Consider the following 17,548-nt stretch of genomic DNA (forward strand, 5'->3'; position numbering starts at 1 on the left):
TGACGCAACGCACCCCGGGGCACGAGGAGGAGGCGCGCCTGTCTATTGGATGAGATCGGCCAGTCACGTGACGAGACAAGAGAAAAAAACCGCAGAAGAAGAGTCCAGTTGAGGACTGTCAGTCAAAAACCTGATTAACGCTCTGTGCGGCACAGCTCCGCTCCGTGCGTCCTGTGCGTAATGAGGCTCATGGAGACGAACAGTGTGTTCATTACGCAGTGCGTAAAGATCTCTATCTCCAAACAGCAACAGGAGCACAGAACATTTACTCTTAGTTACATTTAAAGGCGCCATAAACGAGCATTACTGACGGAGTGGAGGAATTCTCTGAATTATAGACACGTTTAAAGACTATAATCAGCTCTGCCAAATACATCAAACTCTTTATCGTGTCGTAAAATATTTTAAAAATCATAACATGAGAGGGACGTTTTACTCGTGATGTAAAAGGTTTGTTGGTAAAATAACTTTTCCTTTGGACGCTCATCTTAGGAGTTTGAATATGTTTATGGTCATCGTGCCGCTGGTGCAGGCTCTGCCGCAGAGGGCTGGGCTCTGACACACGCACACACACACGCACACACGCACACACACACACAAATACACACACATAAACAACTGTGTAGGCTCTCATTCGTCCAGGACTCATTCATCGGGACTGGGTTGTCTTTGCAGTTTTCTCCAGCCTCCCAGATTTGGAAGGGAAAATGGAAGTATTTTTATTTCCCCAAAACATGGCACTTTTACGCACTAAAGCCCCATTACTTTGGCTGTTAGAAACAGAACTGCTTCCCTCGTAAATGACTTGTGTTTTATCGTTGGAAACATTGGACTGAACTAAATGAACAACCGCAAGTCATTCATAACAACAGTGCGTCAGCCACATCAACAAACTCCTGCGCAAAGCTCACATGCGCAAACCTCACATGCGCAAACCTCACATGTGTCTGCGCCAAAGCAAAAAGGACAAATATAGCGCGGAACAGACTCTGAAACAGTCGCGCGTAAAAATTGTTGCAGCTGAAACGTTTCTGCGGATTATCCACGAAACCCACGCATTATCCTCTGACGTGAATATGTCCTGATCACAACGTGTGTATTTAGACATTTATGACAAATATTGTGTGTATGAGCTTATATTAGAAATTCAAGATTTTAGAAATGTGCAAATAATTGGCATCTTTTATACAATGACTTTTCGTGGCTGAAAACACTCTTTTTCACACTTTCACACTTTTTTTCAAGTTGCAACATAATCGCACTCACGAAGGACACACAAGAAAAACTGTTAAGAAGGAGCCACTCAACTCAAATCAGGGCTTAAATCTGGCACATTTTATTAGATTTTTGTTACATTTGCATTTTTTTTAATCTTTCTTTTTATTAGATTTTTGCATTTTAATTTCATATTGATTTAATTAATATTATTTCATTTCTATGATTTTTTTTATTTTTTTTATTTTTTTTTATTTCTATTGTATTCCTGATTTATTATCATTTCGCTTTTCATTGCATGATACATTATCATCCATATTATGTTTTGTTTCTGTCATATTTGTGCACTTTTGCCCATCATTCAACACCTGGACAGTCCCCGCTGAGATTTCGGAGTCCTGCGTGCGTCCTGACCCTATTGTACATGTTTTTAATGATATAAGGGAAATATACCTGTAGCTCAGACATGGTGGAGAGTTTCAACTCCCCACAGAAGGTGAGGCCTGGGAGTCGAACCGGAGACCTTGTGTAATTGACATAATATCTGCTTGCATATTTTTGTGTCTTGGGGCCAAAATAAGCAAAAAAAGATGACGCTGTGGTTCTGCCGGATATATTTCACCTCTGCATTGTCTTCTATTTATCTTGTATTTTATTGTGCATGAATTGTTTCATTTATGCACAATATTTTTTTGACTTTTGACTTTTGGGAAATGATCAGAAACTGGGTGCATTATTTTTTGTTATTTATTTATTTTAACATTCTTCCCATGATCTAGTCCAGTGGTTTTAAACCTTTCACATCAATCACCAGCTCATCAAAGAAATATCTTCCCAAGTCTAGATTAACACTGAGGTTGGTCTCAAACTGAGCAAAAAATGACCTGGTCGTAACCATAGCAACATGCCGATATTTCGACTTGGTTTATGGCTGATATTTCCGTAGCGCTTGGGCCCATCTGCCTGAAACAAAAACTGGCATAAAGTTCGCCACCTCCTCTGTCCGCGCACTTAAACAGGAGCGGAATCACTTTGTTATAATGGTGTGAAAAGGTGGAGACGAGACTCAAAAACGTGTGTGATGTTGGTCAGTTGTAAAGACTCACGTATTTTGCGTATAAGCCTCGTATAAATCTCACACATTGTTTTCATGCACAGATCGCAGCAAAATCGTTTTCATTCAAACGATTCTGTACGGAGCCAGTAAATATTCATCGATAAGAAATAGCTTCTCCAAAAATATTACGAAACAGACGGCGCTTAAATATTGCGTGAGTCAAAATTTCCACTCTTACTGAACAATACAATACATCTAAATCCTAGCTATTGTTGACCTTCGAACCCCAAAAGACGAGGCGTCATTTTATTTAAAAAAAAACACATTAGCCTTAATAAATGATGAGTTAACACTTAATTAATCATGAACAATCCATTAGAAGAACTATTCATTATGAGTTAGGCATTAACTGTAGTCATAGTTATTAAGTGCTAGTTACACTGAACTAATGAATTGTTCATGATGAATGAATTGTAAATGTATCTTTTATTATGTATGTATGTTTTATTATTTTCAGAAATTCAAAGACAATATATGACAAACAAAATTCCCTCTGAAAAATAATCTTTCATTCTTTTATGTGCACAGATTATAAGAATATTTGAGTAGGAAAGCAAAATGATCCGCCAATGGAATAATAAGCCTTTTTATACTAAAAATACTCATTGCACTTGAAGCTTGGACAATGAATCTCGTTTTACCTGGAATAAGGACTGACCTTAATCTCTTGTCTTGAGATCTTTTCTTATAATGTGAATAAAAGAACCAATATGTTAACCAGGCTCTGTACAGTTACATTTTTACGCTTCATTTCAAACACCCAAACACTCCCAGTCCAGTCGCCTTTCCCCTCTCCGTCCTTCGCCCGGCGCATACTTCAGCCCCGTTTTTAGCCTTTACATCCAGGATACATCCGCCCGGTGTGGTCGCGAGAGGTGGGGGGGCCGGGGGTCAGACTGGGCCTCCGGGGAGGGTCAAGGTCAAGTTTAACACGGGACAGAACGCGCGTGAGGAGGGGGGGAGCGGGAGAGGGGGAGAGTTCGTGTTTAAAAAAAAAAAAAAAGGAAGAGTCTCAAGTTCAAGGCCACCGTGCCGCTGCGGCGCGCCGGCTCCACCTGCGCCGACGCGGACACGGGCAGACGCGCAGACGCCACCGAGAGGAATGATGGAACCGGGAAGGCCATGAACGCACCGCAATATTGGGGAAAGAGCCAGAACATCTCCGTGCGTAATGCGGCTGGAGTGATGAATTCTGGTTCATTTTGTTGATGCAATGCAAGGATTTTGTTTGTTTGTTTTAAAGTAGGAGTGGGAAAAATGTGGAAAAAAATCTAATGTATCTATAATTCTGACCAAATCTATGGAAGAACATGGAATCAGTGCAATAATTCAATCAAAAGTATGAAATGGAAACCCAAGTCTTTTTTATCTTCATTTGGTTTGAATGTGAAGTCGCGTATTGTTACAGTTCTGGTGCGTAAAAGTTGCTCACGGGGGAAAACTGGTTCAAGGCGATTCCATTCATTCGTGTGGTCAATATCCATCCTCTGTGCAATTCAAACAGTAAAATAATGATTAAATGGAGTGAGGAATTGTACCGTAAACCCCCCTTTTTGTTTTCGATCCAATGCGTAAGTTTTGCCCAGACTGTTTCCGTGCGTAAAGACACAACGCGCTCGGCTCTCATACCGACAGCTGCGAAAACATTAAGGACAATCATAGCCGCACTTTCCCACAGGCCAATATGTAGTAGTAGTAGTTTATTCGGTCAGTTCATTCATTATGTGCGTTTGATTAGGTCAAAAGCAGGACTAAACCCAGCCTGAATCCTGGCGCAAACCGGGCTAAACCAGGACTATGCGTGACAGGTGTGAAACCCCATGGAGGAAATAAGGGACGAATAGAGGATAAATAGAGTGACCACCTCCGATAGTCGTGACAGTGGGACAGGTTGGGTGACAGGGTGGAGGGACAGAGAGAATGGGGCGGCACAGTGGAGCAGCGGTTAGCGCGCGTGCGTCACAGTTAAGGTCCCGGGTTCGATTCCCATCTGGATGGGGCCTTTTGATTGTTCTCCCCCGAGTTTCCTCCGGGTTCTCCGGTTTACCCAACCACTAAAAACATGTACAATATGCAGTGTCGGGCAGTCACTGAATGCATGCATTTAGAAAACTAACTGTATTCAGGTAAAGTTACTCTTTCATTTTAGAATACAGCTACAATGGCCTACATCAAAGTACTCAGTCATTACATTTCACTTTCATAATCATAAAAAAAACACCAAAACAGCCAGAGAATAGTTCAGTTCTGTCTTTCTGGGCTGTGGACATTTGCAAAGTCCTTTTATTCATTTATTTTTTGCATTCTAAATCAGTGGTGAAGAAGTTGGGAAGAGGCGTGAAACACGTGTAGCCTGAACGTCTTCTTAATCATCCTTTTATGCATTAATATTATGCGAATCAATGTGAAAGTATTCTAAGTATTTATAATACAATACCCTGATTAAAAGTAACGGAATACGTTACTAAATACATTTGAAGGCCAGTATTCAGTATTCCGTAAATACAATTTCAACAGTCGTTTTCCCTCTGGAGCCCGGACTGCCCTGGTCTCAGTGGGACTTTCCTGGTTAAATAAAGGTGGAAAAGCGCGCACGTGGAGGTGAGCACTCGGTCCAATTCAGAAAGTTAGGACGTCTTTGATCAAAGAGTGGATCAGGCTTTATGTGGGTCAAATCTAATGCTACTTTGAAATGCCACAAAACCAATTCCTAAAGATGTGGAGACATTACATTGAAGACAGTCAAATGTGGATGTTGAGAAGCAAATGTGACCAATTGCGCAAAAGGTTTTGTGAAATAAAAATAAAAAAAATATTTCCGTGAAAATGTTGCATAAAAGATCAAGAATGTCATTATTTGTCGGAGAAATGTAGAATTATCGCCTGTACTGGAGACAAATCCAATGCTTTTCAATGACATTAAAGATTCAATTCAATGTTTCCTTTTATTTCGACTGTCTCTCTGAAACCATAATATTCTCACCAACGAACTCTGTACAGGACATTGAAAAAGTGGGACAGCATCTAAATAGGTCAGCCCTAGAAATCAACGAATCTGGATCCAAATGGCCCGGTCATCAGGCTTTAAAACCAAAGCGGGCCACGCTTTCTGTCCAGGTCCGCATTTATTGTAGGTTTTGATGCGGGGGAAACGCGAGATCTTCCCTCCCGAACTGGAAAAAACAAATCCTGTCTGTGTCAGGCCTGTAGTGTAAAACAGGCCGACGGTTGTTTAGACCCCGCACCTTCCGCTCAGCCTGACGTGAAATGGAAGGAACCCGTTTTTGCTGCGTAATCGCTTCAAAAGCGTCGCGTTTTCTCCATGATTCACTTTTTGCGTCATCGAACGTCAAGTCATGCAGAATGTGAACGTGCAGATGTCGCGATATGGTCGGATGGAAATGCTGGGATATGGATTTTGTCACCGAGATTTTATTTTTTTACGCATGTTTTTTTTTTTTTACGCATTTGGATCGTTACTGCTAAGGATATTTTCCTTACATTGAGGGGCATAAACTGACATTTACTGTTTCATTTTCAGTGATTTTAGACATTTTTTTTGTAATTTAAGAGCAATCACTTCTTCCACTGGCGGTGTTTTCTACTGAACCTACTCAAATCAGAGGAAAACATAGTCATTTCCAGAAAATAGTTACTTATTTCCGGATTGTTTTGCGCAGACCACGAGGGGAAATCGTATTTTCGTTCAGAATCGGCTCTTTCTGACTCCGGACAGGCTCATGTCTTTTACACTGCGCGTTCTTGAACTTAAAAGCGAAAGCAAATGACAAAAAAAAACGCGTAACTATCCCCTTTTCACGTTTGGACGCTGACGCTCACGTGACCAGATCAAACGGCCGCTCCTCCCGGTGGTCCGCCACACGCGCGCGTAAACACGAGACTTTTTACAGGTTCCGGTTCTCCGGGCTGCGCGGTTCATCCACGTGTGCGGCCTTTTTGTCCCGACATTTAAAAAAAAATCTTTAAAAATGACGACATGAATGAAGCGCGTGGTGCAGAGCGCGCGGAGCAGGTGGGACCGCGGGATGGAGACGTTAACGCGGGGGGATCAGAGCGCGTAATCAGAAACAGGCCCCACGGTTACGCGGATTTAAGCCCCACCTGAACCGAGCACGTTTTTTTTTTTTTTTTTTTTCAGTTTGGCTTTACCCAAATCTAGAAGCTTCTTGGGCGAAGGCGTTGAAATTGCGACAAAAATGGGATGAAAATGCGTGAAAAAAGATTGACAAAAACGCAAAGAAAGAGATTAAATTTTAGTGACAAGGATAGCGGTAAAATAGTGACAAAAAGTGAAGAAAATGCAACATGATGTGCTGGACTTTGGGCATAAAGGATCAAGGAATATTTAGTGCCAACGTGAAACAACTGGGATGCTTTTCAGTGATGTTTAAGGCCTTGGTTTTGGCACAATTCCTAAACGACTCCAAAAAAAAAAAAACTCTGTCACACTGGTGGATTATTTGTCATTCTTTACTTTATTTTAAAAAGCGTGATGATCTGAATATGGGACGGGGGCAAAGGTTTAAATGCAGCGCAACCAAAAGAGGCACAGGTGATGCTTTTCTTTTTTACTTTTCGAGTTCTGTTTTTTTTTTTTTTTTTTTGGTAAAGGGTTTATTTTGGGTTCGGGGAAAACACACATTTATTATTGGATAATCGTCTCGAGAAGCAAAAGATGAAATAAAACCTTTAGTCTGAGAAATGTGTTTGTAATAGTGAGAATAAGCAGGATTTCAGTTTGATAGATCAGGCGTCCCAACATGAACAGGTTATGTCACAGTGTACAATAGACAACTGTTACTGACCATGACATGGCTTCACTTCAGCAGGTCAAATGCAGTAAACGAATATTTGTACGGGGATTACTAAAGTACAACTTCACTTTTTCAGTGGTAAATATTCAAAGAACTATTGCCAGAATCCAGAATGTCTGAACCAGAAAATACTTTAAAACAGCTCTGCTTAGTAAGTCAGTAAGAGAGAGCCATGAACCATCTCAGCTCTGAACCTCAGAGAGAACCTCAGAGAGAACCTCAGTGAGAACCTCAGAGAGAACCTCAGAGAGAACCTCAGAGAGAACCTCAGTGAGAACCTCAGAGAGAACCTCAGAGAGAACCTCAGAGAGAACCTCAGTGAGAACCTCAGAGAGAACCTCAGAGAGAACCTCAGTGAGAGATCTGTCCCAGAGTCAGGACTAAACACAGAGAACATCAGAGAGAGGTCTGTCCCAGAGTCAGGACTAAACACAGTGAACCTCAGAGAGGTCTGTCCCAGAGTCAGGACTAAACACAGAAAGAACCTCAGAGAGAGGTCTGTCCCAGAGTCAGGACTAAACACAGAGAGAACCTCAGAGAGAGGTCTGTCCCAGAGTCAGGACTAAACACAGAGAGAACCTCAGAGAGAGGTCTGTCCCAGAGTCAGGACTAAACACAGAGAACCTCAGAGAGAGGTCTGTCCCAGAGTCAGGACTAAACACAGAGAGAACCTCAGAGAGAGGTCTGTCCCAGAGTCAGGACTAAACACAGAGAACCTCAGACAGAGGTCTGTCCCAGAGTCAGGACTAAACACAGAGAACCTCAGAGAGAGGTCTGTCCCAGAGTCAGGACTAAACACAGAGAACCTCAAAGAGAGGTCTGTCCCAGAGTCAGGACTAAACACAGAAAGAACCTCAGACAGAGGTCTGTCCCAGAGTCAGGACTAAACACAGAGAGAACCTCAGAGAGAGGTCTGTCCCAGAGTCAGGACTAAACACAGTGAACCTCAGAGAGAGGTCTGTCCCAGAGTCAGGACTAAACACAGAGAACCTCAGAGAGAGGTCTGTCCCAGAGTCAGGACTAAACACAGTGAGAACCTCAGAGAGAGGTCTGTCCCAGAGTCAGGACTAAACACAGAGAACCTCAGAGAGAGGTCTGTCCCAGAGTCAGGACTAAACACAGTGAACCTCAGAGAAAGGTCTGTCCCAGAGTCAGGACTAAACACAGTGAGAACCTCAGAGAGAGGTCTGTCCCAGAGTCAGGACTAAACACAGAGAGAACCTCAGAGAGAGGTCTGTCCCAGAGTCAGGACTAAACACAGAGAACCTCAGAGAGAGGTCTGTCCCAGAGTCAGGACTAAACACAGAAAGAACCTCAGAGAGAGGCCTGTCCCAGAGTCAGGACTAAACACAGAGAACCTCAGAGAGAGGTCTGTCCCAGAGTCAGGACTAAACACAGAGAACCTCAGAGAGAGGTCTGTCCCAGAGTCAGGACTAAACACAGTGAGAACCTCAGAGAGAGGTCTGTCCCAGAGTCAGGACTAAACACAGTGAACCTCAGACAGAGGTCTGTCCCAGAGTCAGGACTAAACACAGTGAGAACCTCAGAGAGAGGTCTGTCCCAGAGTCAGGACTAAACACAGAAAGAACCTCAGAGAGAGGTCTGTCCCAGAGTCAGGACTAAACACAGTGAGAACCTCAGAGAAAGGTCTGTCCCAGAGTCAGGACTAAACACAGTGAGAACCTCAGAGAGAGGTCTGTCCCAGAGTCAGGACTAAACACAGAGAACCTCAGAGAGAGGTCTGTCCCAGAGTCAGGACTAAACACAGAAAGAACCTCAGAGAGAGGCCTGTCCCAGAGTCAGGACTAAACACAGAGAACCTCAGAGAGAGGTCTGTCCCAGAGTCAGGACTAAACACAGTGAGAACCTCAGAGAGAGGTCTGTCCCAGAGTCAGGACTAAACACAGAGAACCTCAGAGAGAGGCCTGTCCCAGAGTCAGGACTAAACACAGAGAACCTCAGAGAGAGGTCTGTCCCAGAGTCAGGACTAAACACAGAAAGAACCTCAGAGAGAGGTCTGTCCCAGAGTCAGGACTAAACACAGAGAACCTCAGAGAGAGGTCTGTCCCAGAGTCAGGACTAAACACAGAGAGAACCTCAGAGAGAGGTCTGTCCCAGAGTCAGGACTAAACACAGTGAACATCAGAGAGAGGTCTGTCCCAGAGTCAGGACTAAACACAGAGAACCTCAGAGAGAGGTCTGTCCCAGAGTCAGGACTAAACACAGTGAACATCAGACAGAGGTCTGTCCCAGAGTCAGGACTAAACACAGAGAACCTCAGAGAGAGGTCTGTCCCAGAGTCAGGACTAAACACAGAGAACCTCAGAGAGAGGTCTGTCCCAGAGTCAGGACTAAACACAGTGAGAACCTCAGAGAGAGGTCTGTCCCAGAGTCAGGACTAAACACAGAGAACCTCAGAGAGAGGTCTGTCCCAGAGTCAGGACTAAACACAGTGAGAACCTCAGAGAGAGGTCTGTCCCAGAGTCAGGACTAAACACAGAGAACCTCAGAGAGAGGTCTGTCCCAGAGTCAGGACTAAACACAGAAAGAACCTCAGAGAGAGGTCTGTCCCAGAGTCAGGACTAAACACAGTGAGAACCTCAGAGAGAGGTCTGTCCCAGAGTCAGGACTAAACACAGAGAACCTCAGAGAGAGGTCTGTCCCAGAGTCAGGACTAAACACAGAGAACCTCAGAGAGAGGTCTGTCCCAGAGTCAGGACTAAACACAGTGAGAACCTCAGAGAGAGGTCTGTCCCAGAGTCAGGACTAAACACAGAGAGAACCTCAGAGAGAGGTCTGTCCCAGAGTCAGGACTAAACACAGAGAACCTCAGAGAGAGGCCTGTCCCAGAGTCAGGACTAAACACAGAGAACCTCAGAGAGAGGTCTGTCCCAGAGTCAGGACTAAACACAGTGAGAATGATGCTGCCTTTTTACTTCACAGCTTTGACAGAAATGTAGTCGAGTCAAAGTTTTTCGTTCTCCAAATGAACCCCTGAGGTGAAGAACGATCTTCGGGACGGGACGAACCAGGACTGACGTCGTTTGTTCTGAATAAAAATGAATGAAGGAAAATGTTCCTGGTGATTCTTTTCTTGTTCCCGTTGCCTCTGTGTGACGTGAGGAGCCGCGCTCAGAGGGGACATAAAGACATGCAGCCCTCTCATCGCTGCGCTACTGCCCCCTTGTGGACGCACTGGAGGGGCGTTCACTCCCTCACTGACAGGGGACAGGGGACTTTACCCAAATCTAAAACCTTCTCGGTGGTGTTTACAGAGTAACGCCTCATTTGAAAGCTAACACCTACAAAACTGATCGTGACTTTTTTTTTCTTTTTTTTTGCGTTGTCACCGCATTTTTGTCACATTTTTGAGGTTTTGTCGTGTTTTCCACATCCAGCACGAGGACAAACAAGGGAACAAGTGTATTTGCCGCCAGGTGGGAGTCCCTCTGGAGCCAACACGAGGGGGCAGCAGAGGGAGAGGGAAGGGGGAGAGTGTAGCTTCAGCTGTCGCCTCAGTTCTGGAGACACAGGACTGAAGAAGAGGCTGTGCTGGGTGCTGCTGGGTGCTGCTGGGTGCTCTAAAATGATACCATATAATTCTTCTTCTTCTTCTTCTTCTTCTTCTTCTTCTTCTTCTTCTTCTTCTTCTTCTTCTTCTTCTTCTATAGGCTATAGTAGTATAAAAGTAGTATTTTTTTGTTGTTGTTCCTACATTTTTTCCCAAATTATGCATTTTTCACACATTCCTTTACATTGGAGATGAACCCGATATTATAAATGTGCAGATCTTTCAAACATTATTGTTCTTTTTTCTGGTTCTAACAAATATTTGAGTATATAGGTCTCGGGGAGGGGGGGGGGGGGGGGGGGGGGGGGGGGGGAATTGAAAAGTCATGGTTGAATTGAAAAGTCATGGCCTTTTGCATAAGAGTGGATTTCTCCACTGTGAGATCGATAAATATGGAGAAAAGCCCAATAAACTGATACAAACTAAAATAGGGTTGATCGGGGTCACTGTTGGACTATAGCACTGTTACATATTTTTGCGATATTGGTTTTTGATGCCGATACCTGAACGATTCTCTTGCCGATACCTACGAATTATTTCTCATCTAGAACCAGAAAACAGAACAAGAATGTGAGGAATTTTAGGTTCATCTCCAAGGTCCGGAAATGTGTGGAAACTGGGGAATAAATTGGGGGGAAATTAGAGAAAACTCTGAGGATTTGTTGGAAAAAAAAAGGAACAGTGTAAAAGTGGGGTCAAAGATAAGGGAATAAGTATAGAGAATAGATTGGAGGAGGAAATAAATGGGGTGGAAAAGGCAAAATGAGCATAAATGGGATTAGGTAGAAGAGAAAAAAATTGGGGCAAAAATAAGACAAATATGGGGGAAATTGGGCAAACGTTGGAGGGCTGAAACAACCACTTCCTTTAATGCTGTCCCAGGACCAACAGCATCAAAACTTGGATTTAACCCCTTAACTCCCACCTGAACCGAGCACATTTTCTCCAGTTTGGCTTTACCCCAGTCCAAAGGCTTCTGGGAAAAAAAGCTGTGAAAATAGCAACAAACTGAGACAAAAACAATGATGGAAATGTGACAAAAAAGCGAGAAGACGTTGACAAAAAAGTGACGAAAAATTGATGGAAAAAGTGGCAAAAATGTGACAAAAAAATGACAAAAATGGACAAAATGTGACAAAAAAAATTACACAAATATGACAAAAATGTGATAAAAATTTGACAAAAAATTACAAAAAATGGACGAAAAAATGACAAAAATGTGACCAAAAAAATGACAAAAATGCGATAAAAAATGACCAAAAAAAGTGCCAAAAATAATCACACAAATGTGACAAAAATGTGATAAAAATTTGACAAAAAATGACAAAAATTTGACAATTTTTTTTTTAAATGTCACAAAGAAATGACAAAAATTTGACTTTTTTTTTTTAAATGTCACAAAAAAATGACAAAAATGGACAAAAAATGACCAAAAAAATGACAAAAACATGACAAAAATGTGACAAAATGTGCCCAAAAAAATTACACAAATGTGACAAAAATGTGATAAAAATTTGTCAAAAAATTACTAAAAATTGACAAAAATGGACAAAAAAATGAGAAAAATGCGACAAAAAATGACCAAAAAAATGTGACAAAATGTGCAAAAAAAAATTACACAAATGTGACAAAAATTTGATAAAAATTTGACAAAAAATGACAAAAATTTGACAAAAATGTGACAAAAATGTGACAAAAAATGACAAATTACAGTTGAATACCCAACAAAAAAATGATGGAAAAAAAATCTGATGACGTGAGGAAAATATTCTCTCAGTTCAGGCGGGAGTTAAGTGGTTAAAGACACACGTTTTTGTTGTGTTTTTTCGGTGTCTGCTTTTAAATAAAGATGTCATCCAACTTCCTTTATTCTTCATCACAAATAGGGAGACAAATGGCCTCGCACTTGTTTCCACATGTAATGTTCTTCCGACTTACTAAAACGATATGTCACAGCCCTCGTCGCTACAAATCGCCATCAGCCTAATCTCTTTATGATCACGCTTGTCCCGAAATGAAAGACCCTGACTTCGGGCCCTTATTATGAACAGCTGTCTGAGGCCGTGGAGCCGCTCAGTCCCGTAATGACCCGTTCACTTCAAACGGTCTGGGATCCTCCATAACAAAGGCACAAAGGCACCAGGAGCTTCAAACCCCCTCTTTTTAACACCTGCGAGGCGCGCCGGCCGGCCGTGGCAGCCGGGGCAGACGCACCTCCCGTGGGCCTGGCCTCGGGGGGCGGCACCGCGTTGTCCGGGAGAGACGACTCTGTCTGGATGGAACCGAGGGCGCGCCACCAAACCGAGGCTATACCTGGATGGAAGCAGGACAGAGCGGGCCAGGACAAGGAGGCAGGCGAGGGGATCGTCACGGGCTGATGGGACGGAGCTCCCGCGCGGACTGAGGAGAGAGAGAGCGCGCGGGCCTCATGTGTGAGTGCGGGACAGTCTTACGCATTACGCATTAATAACAGAGCTAGTTTGCCTATTTGATTGTAAAAAACAACAACCTCAGATTTCAATGGCAAGTTGATTTATTTATTTATTTATTTATTTATTTATTTATTTATTTATTTATTTATTTATTTCAGCTACTTCACACCCTTTTGTCATTTATTAGCCTAATATTTTGCCCATTTCTGATAAGTGCTCGTTGTTGTTTGCAAACGTGGTAATCATTGCGCGCACATGTGTTCGGTTAGATTCTTCGTGCGTACTTCTACTTGCATGTAAGAAACAATTCAGGAAGGCCATGGGTGTGATTATTTTTTAATGCAGAATGACAGAAATCCGATGATTATTGTTGCTAGTCAAGCTAAACTAATCTAAACTAGTCCTAAGCTTAACCCTGTATGTCTTTAAGGATGATGATGTTTTCTCAAGGCGCCTTATTGAGATTCATTGAACTGAGCCAATCACAGATGGCTGTCGGCTTTGGATTCCCCCTGCCATCCTGCATAAAAAAAAACATCTCGTGACCAGGGCTGGTTGTCACGCATCTTTCTTTTAGGGTCCACCGCTCATCAACAGAATCAGTCAAAAAGAAACGTGTCACTTTTGTGGAGGACGCCAGCCTTATTATCACCACATGCGATTGATATAGTGCCTTACCAACCTTTTGTCATGCTTTATTTTTGACCGAAAGTCATTGACTGTCTAATACACGCAATGTGTGGGGTTGGTCGTCGCAATGTGTGGGGTTGGTCGTCGCAATGTGTGGGGTTGGTCGTCGCAATGTGTGGGGTTGGTGGTAGCAATATTTGGGGTTGGTCGTCGCAATGTGTGGGGTTGGTCATCGCAGTGTGAGGTTGGTCGTCACAATGTGTGGGGTTGGTTGTCACAATGTGTGAGGTTGGTCGTCGCAATGTGCGAGGTTGGACGTCGCAATGTGTGAGGTTGGTTGTCACAATGTGTGGGGTTGGTCGTCGCAATGTGTGAGGTTGGTCGTCACAATGTGTGGGGTTGGTCGTCGCAATGTGTGAGGTTGGTCGTCGCAATGTGTGGGGTTCGTCGTCGCAATGTGTGAGGTTAGTCGTCGCAATGTGTGAGGTTGGTCGTCGCAATGTGTGAGGTTGGTCGTCGCAATGTGTGAGGTTGGTTGACGCAATGTGTGAGGTTGGTTGTCACAATGTGTGAGGTTGGTTGTCACAATGTGGGGGATGGTCGTCGCAATGTGTGAGGTTGGTTGACGCAATGTGTGGGGTTCGTCGTCGCAATGTGTGAGGTTAGTCGTCGCAATGTGTGAGGTTGGTCGTCGCAATGTGTGAGGTTGGTCGTCGCAATGTGTGAGGTTGGTTGACGCAATGTGTGGGGTTGGTCATCGCAGTGTGAGGTTGGTCTTCACAATGTGTGGAGCTAAATGTCACAATGTGCGGGGTTGGTCGTCGCAAAGTGTGGGGTTGGTCGTCAACAAAAGTGCTACTCCTCAAAAACCAAAGTACTTCAGTAAATGGACTAAATTCATCCTGAATCTCTTTGATGGAGAGCGCCCCTCTCCATCAGAGCACCCCTCAATCTCTGTAAAGTTGTGCCTGTGTGTGTCCAGTGGCGGAGGACAGGACCCCCCCCCTGCTCGCTCCCGGGGCTCAGCAGGACTCGTGCCCGCGGGCCGCGCTGCTGGACCCGGCGGCGCGCAGACACCGCACGGCCTTCACCCGCGAGCAGCTGTCCCGCCTGGAGCACGAGTACATGAAGGAGAGCTACGTGTCCCGGGCGTGCCGCTGCGAGCTGGCCGCGGCGCTCAGCCTGCCCGAGACCACCATCAAGGTACAGCCTGGAAACCATTTCCTCCCAGGCCTTTGTCATGGACTCAGGACTAAATGTGTCTTTAAATGAAATCTACATCTCTGTGAGAAACTTAGGGTTCAATGAAAATGAGTACATTTTGTATTAATTAGTGAAAGTAGATTCAGACTTGGAGTTGTGAGAAGATGAGGGGTCTGAGGACACAGGTCTGAGGACACAGCAGGTCCGGGTCTGAGGACACAGCAGGTCCGGGTCTGAGGACACAGCAGGTCCGGGTCTGAGGACACAGCAGGTCCGGGTCTGAGGACACAGGTCTGAGGACACAGCAGGTCTCAGTCTGAGGACAGGGGTTTGAGGACACAGGTCTGAGGACACAGGTCTGAGGACACAGCAGGTCTCAGTCTGAGGACACAGCAGGTCCGGGTCCTTATGGGAGTTTATCTGCAGATAGGGCTAATGTTCTTCATGCTGTAGATTTTGTAGCGTCTCTGAGTGGTGACAGGAGCGACTTCTCTCTCCTCTCCCTGGCAGTATATATATACATATATATATATTAGCAGTAGCAGAAGTCAGTGTTGTTGGAGATATACAGGCGCTTTTATGGTGTAGCAGGAATGTGCCAGTCTTGTAAACGCTGCCACCTGACGCTGTGCGCTTCCGGGACGTCCCGATAAAAGAGGTACGGCGCTGTGTAGAGATGACAAGAATGGCGTTTATTTGCTCTGTGGAGAGCTGCATATTGTAACTGGACTAAGACTCACGGCATCTACTGTTATACTGTCTCTTGGCTGTGCACTACAGTACTACTATTTACTGACTTCAGATTTAGTTACAAATTACAATGTTTTCCTGTTCAGTGATGTTACTTAGTATCGCATTACTCTGACTACTTTTTCAGTAACGAGTAACGCATTACTTTTTCCAAACCAGTAATCCAAAGTCACTGTGAGTTACTATTTTTGTCATTTTCCTTTGGAAAAAGATATATTTATTTCTTTTTGCGTCTTGGGAAGTGACGTAATGTTTGCAACAAGTCAAATATCCAGCATGAGGAACAAAACAGCATGAAGAACAAAACAGCATGAAGAACAAAACAGCATGAAGAACAAAACAGCATGAAGAACAAAACAGCATGAAGAACAAAACGGCACAGGAGGAGGAGAGAGATGGAAAGTCCCTGTTACCCTGATGGTACTGTCAAAATCCACTTTGGGTAAACTGAGTACTGTCATCTGTGTGTTGAGGTGGTGGACGTGTTGTTGGCAGCTGCTGAAAGTAACTATTAAAGTAACTTATAATCTAACTTCAAGCTTTAGTTACTTTTTTAAAGGAGTACTCAGTAATCACATGACTTTTGCAAAGTAACTGTGGCAGCACTGTTATCCCCTCACTTGCGGAGTTTAGTTCAAGTAAAGTAGCAGAGAGAATACTACGTAAGTAAAAAGAAGGCCTAATATTAGGATTGACTTTGTGGTTCGCTTTGCCTCATCATCACACGCCCATCATTCTAAAGGAGCCCATGTTTGAGGAGCAGGAAATTACAACACACGCAAACTCCACACAGAAAGGCCCCGTCCAGGGAAAGGACCCTTCTATTTGTGAAGCACGAGCGCTAAACGCTGCGCCACTGTGGCGCCCAATATGATAATGATATAATTTGATGAGAGGCATTAACACAATTTTCCCATTCTTCACATAAATACACCACGTTCCAAATTATCATGCAAATGACATTTTTCTCCAATGAGATTACAATGAGAGTCAGCATAATTTTCAAGTCTTTTACTGGTATAGGATCATTTACATGTGGTTGAAATCTCCCAGTGATAACAGTATTTTTTGCAAAAGATAAATATAGTAAAAAACTCCAAATCAACTAGTTGCATAATAATACATTTCAATACATTTTCAATACATTTTAAAGCTTCTAATTAACTGAAAATGGTCATTTGTTGAATTTGTAGCATTAGGAGGTCATATTTACTGAAATCAAAAGCTATTTCAATCAAAAACGTATTAACAGGTCAAGTTATATTTTACCATAGGAGCCCTTCTGTGATAGCAGCTTAAAAATTCTTAAATCCATTAAAGTTGTGAGTTTTTGGACAGTTTTTGCTTGGATTTCTTTACAGGATGTTAGAATAACCTCCCAGAGCTGCTGTTTGGATGAAAACTGCCTCCCACCCTCATAGATGTTTTGCTTAAGGCTCCAAAGGTTCTCAATAGGGCTGAGGTCAGGGTAGGAGGGGGTCCACATCATGAGTTTCTCTCCTTTTATGCCCATAGCAGCCAGTGATGCAGAGGTATTCTCTACAGCAGGACATGGTGCGTTGTCATGATGAAGATGATTTTGTTCAGGAAAGCACGGCTCTTCTTTTTGTACCATAGAAGACAGTGGTCAGTCAGAAACTCCACGTATTTTTCAGAGATCATTTGTCTGGCAGAAAACGTCCTCATTGTGCCTTTATCTGCACAAACCCGAGTGTCTCTGAATCATCCACAAATCTCTTATCAGTACGATGATTTTGCTTAATCTTTCATGACATATCAAAGGTTTTTACACCTA

The 17,548-nt window shown here is 43.5% G+C and overlaps 1 long non-coding RNA gene across 1 annotated transcript in view; it reads right to left on the reverse strand.

Annotated features, from left to right (window-relative positions):
• LOC306969683 overlaps nt 1-17,548 on the reverse strand; it is a 437,728-nt gene that overhangs the window by 352,174 nt on the left and 68,006 nt on the right. The window lies entirely within an intron of this gene.

Source organism: Gobius niger, assembly GCF_951799975.1.
Source record: "Gobius niger genome assembly, chromosome: 10".
In the NCBI taxonomy this organism is placed as follows: Eukaryota; Metazoa; Chordata; class Actinopteri; order Gobiiformes; family Gobiidae; genus Gobius; species Gobius niger.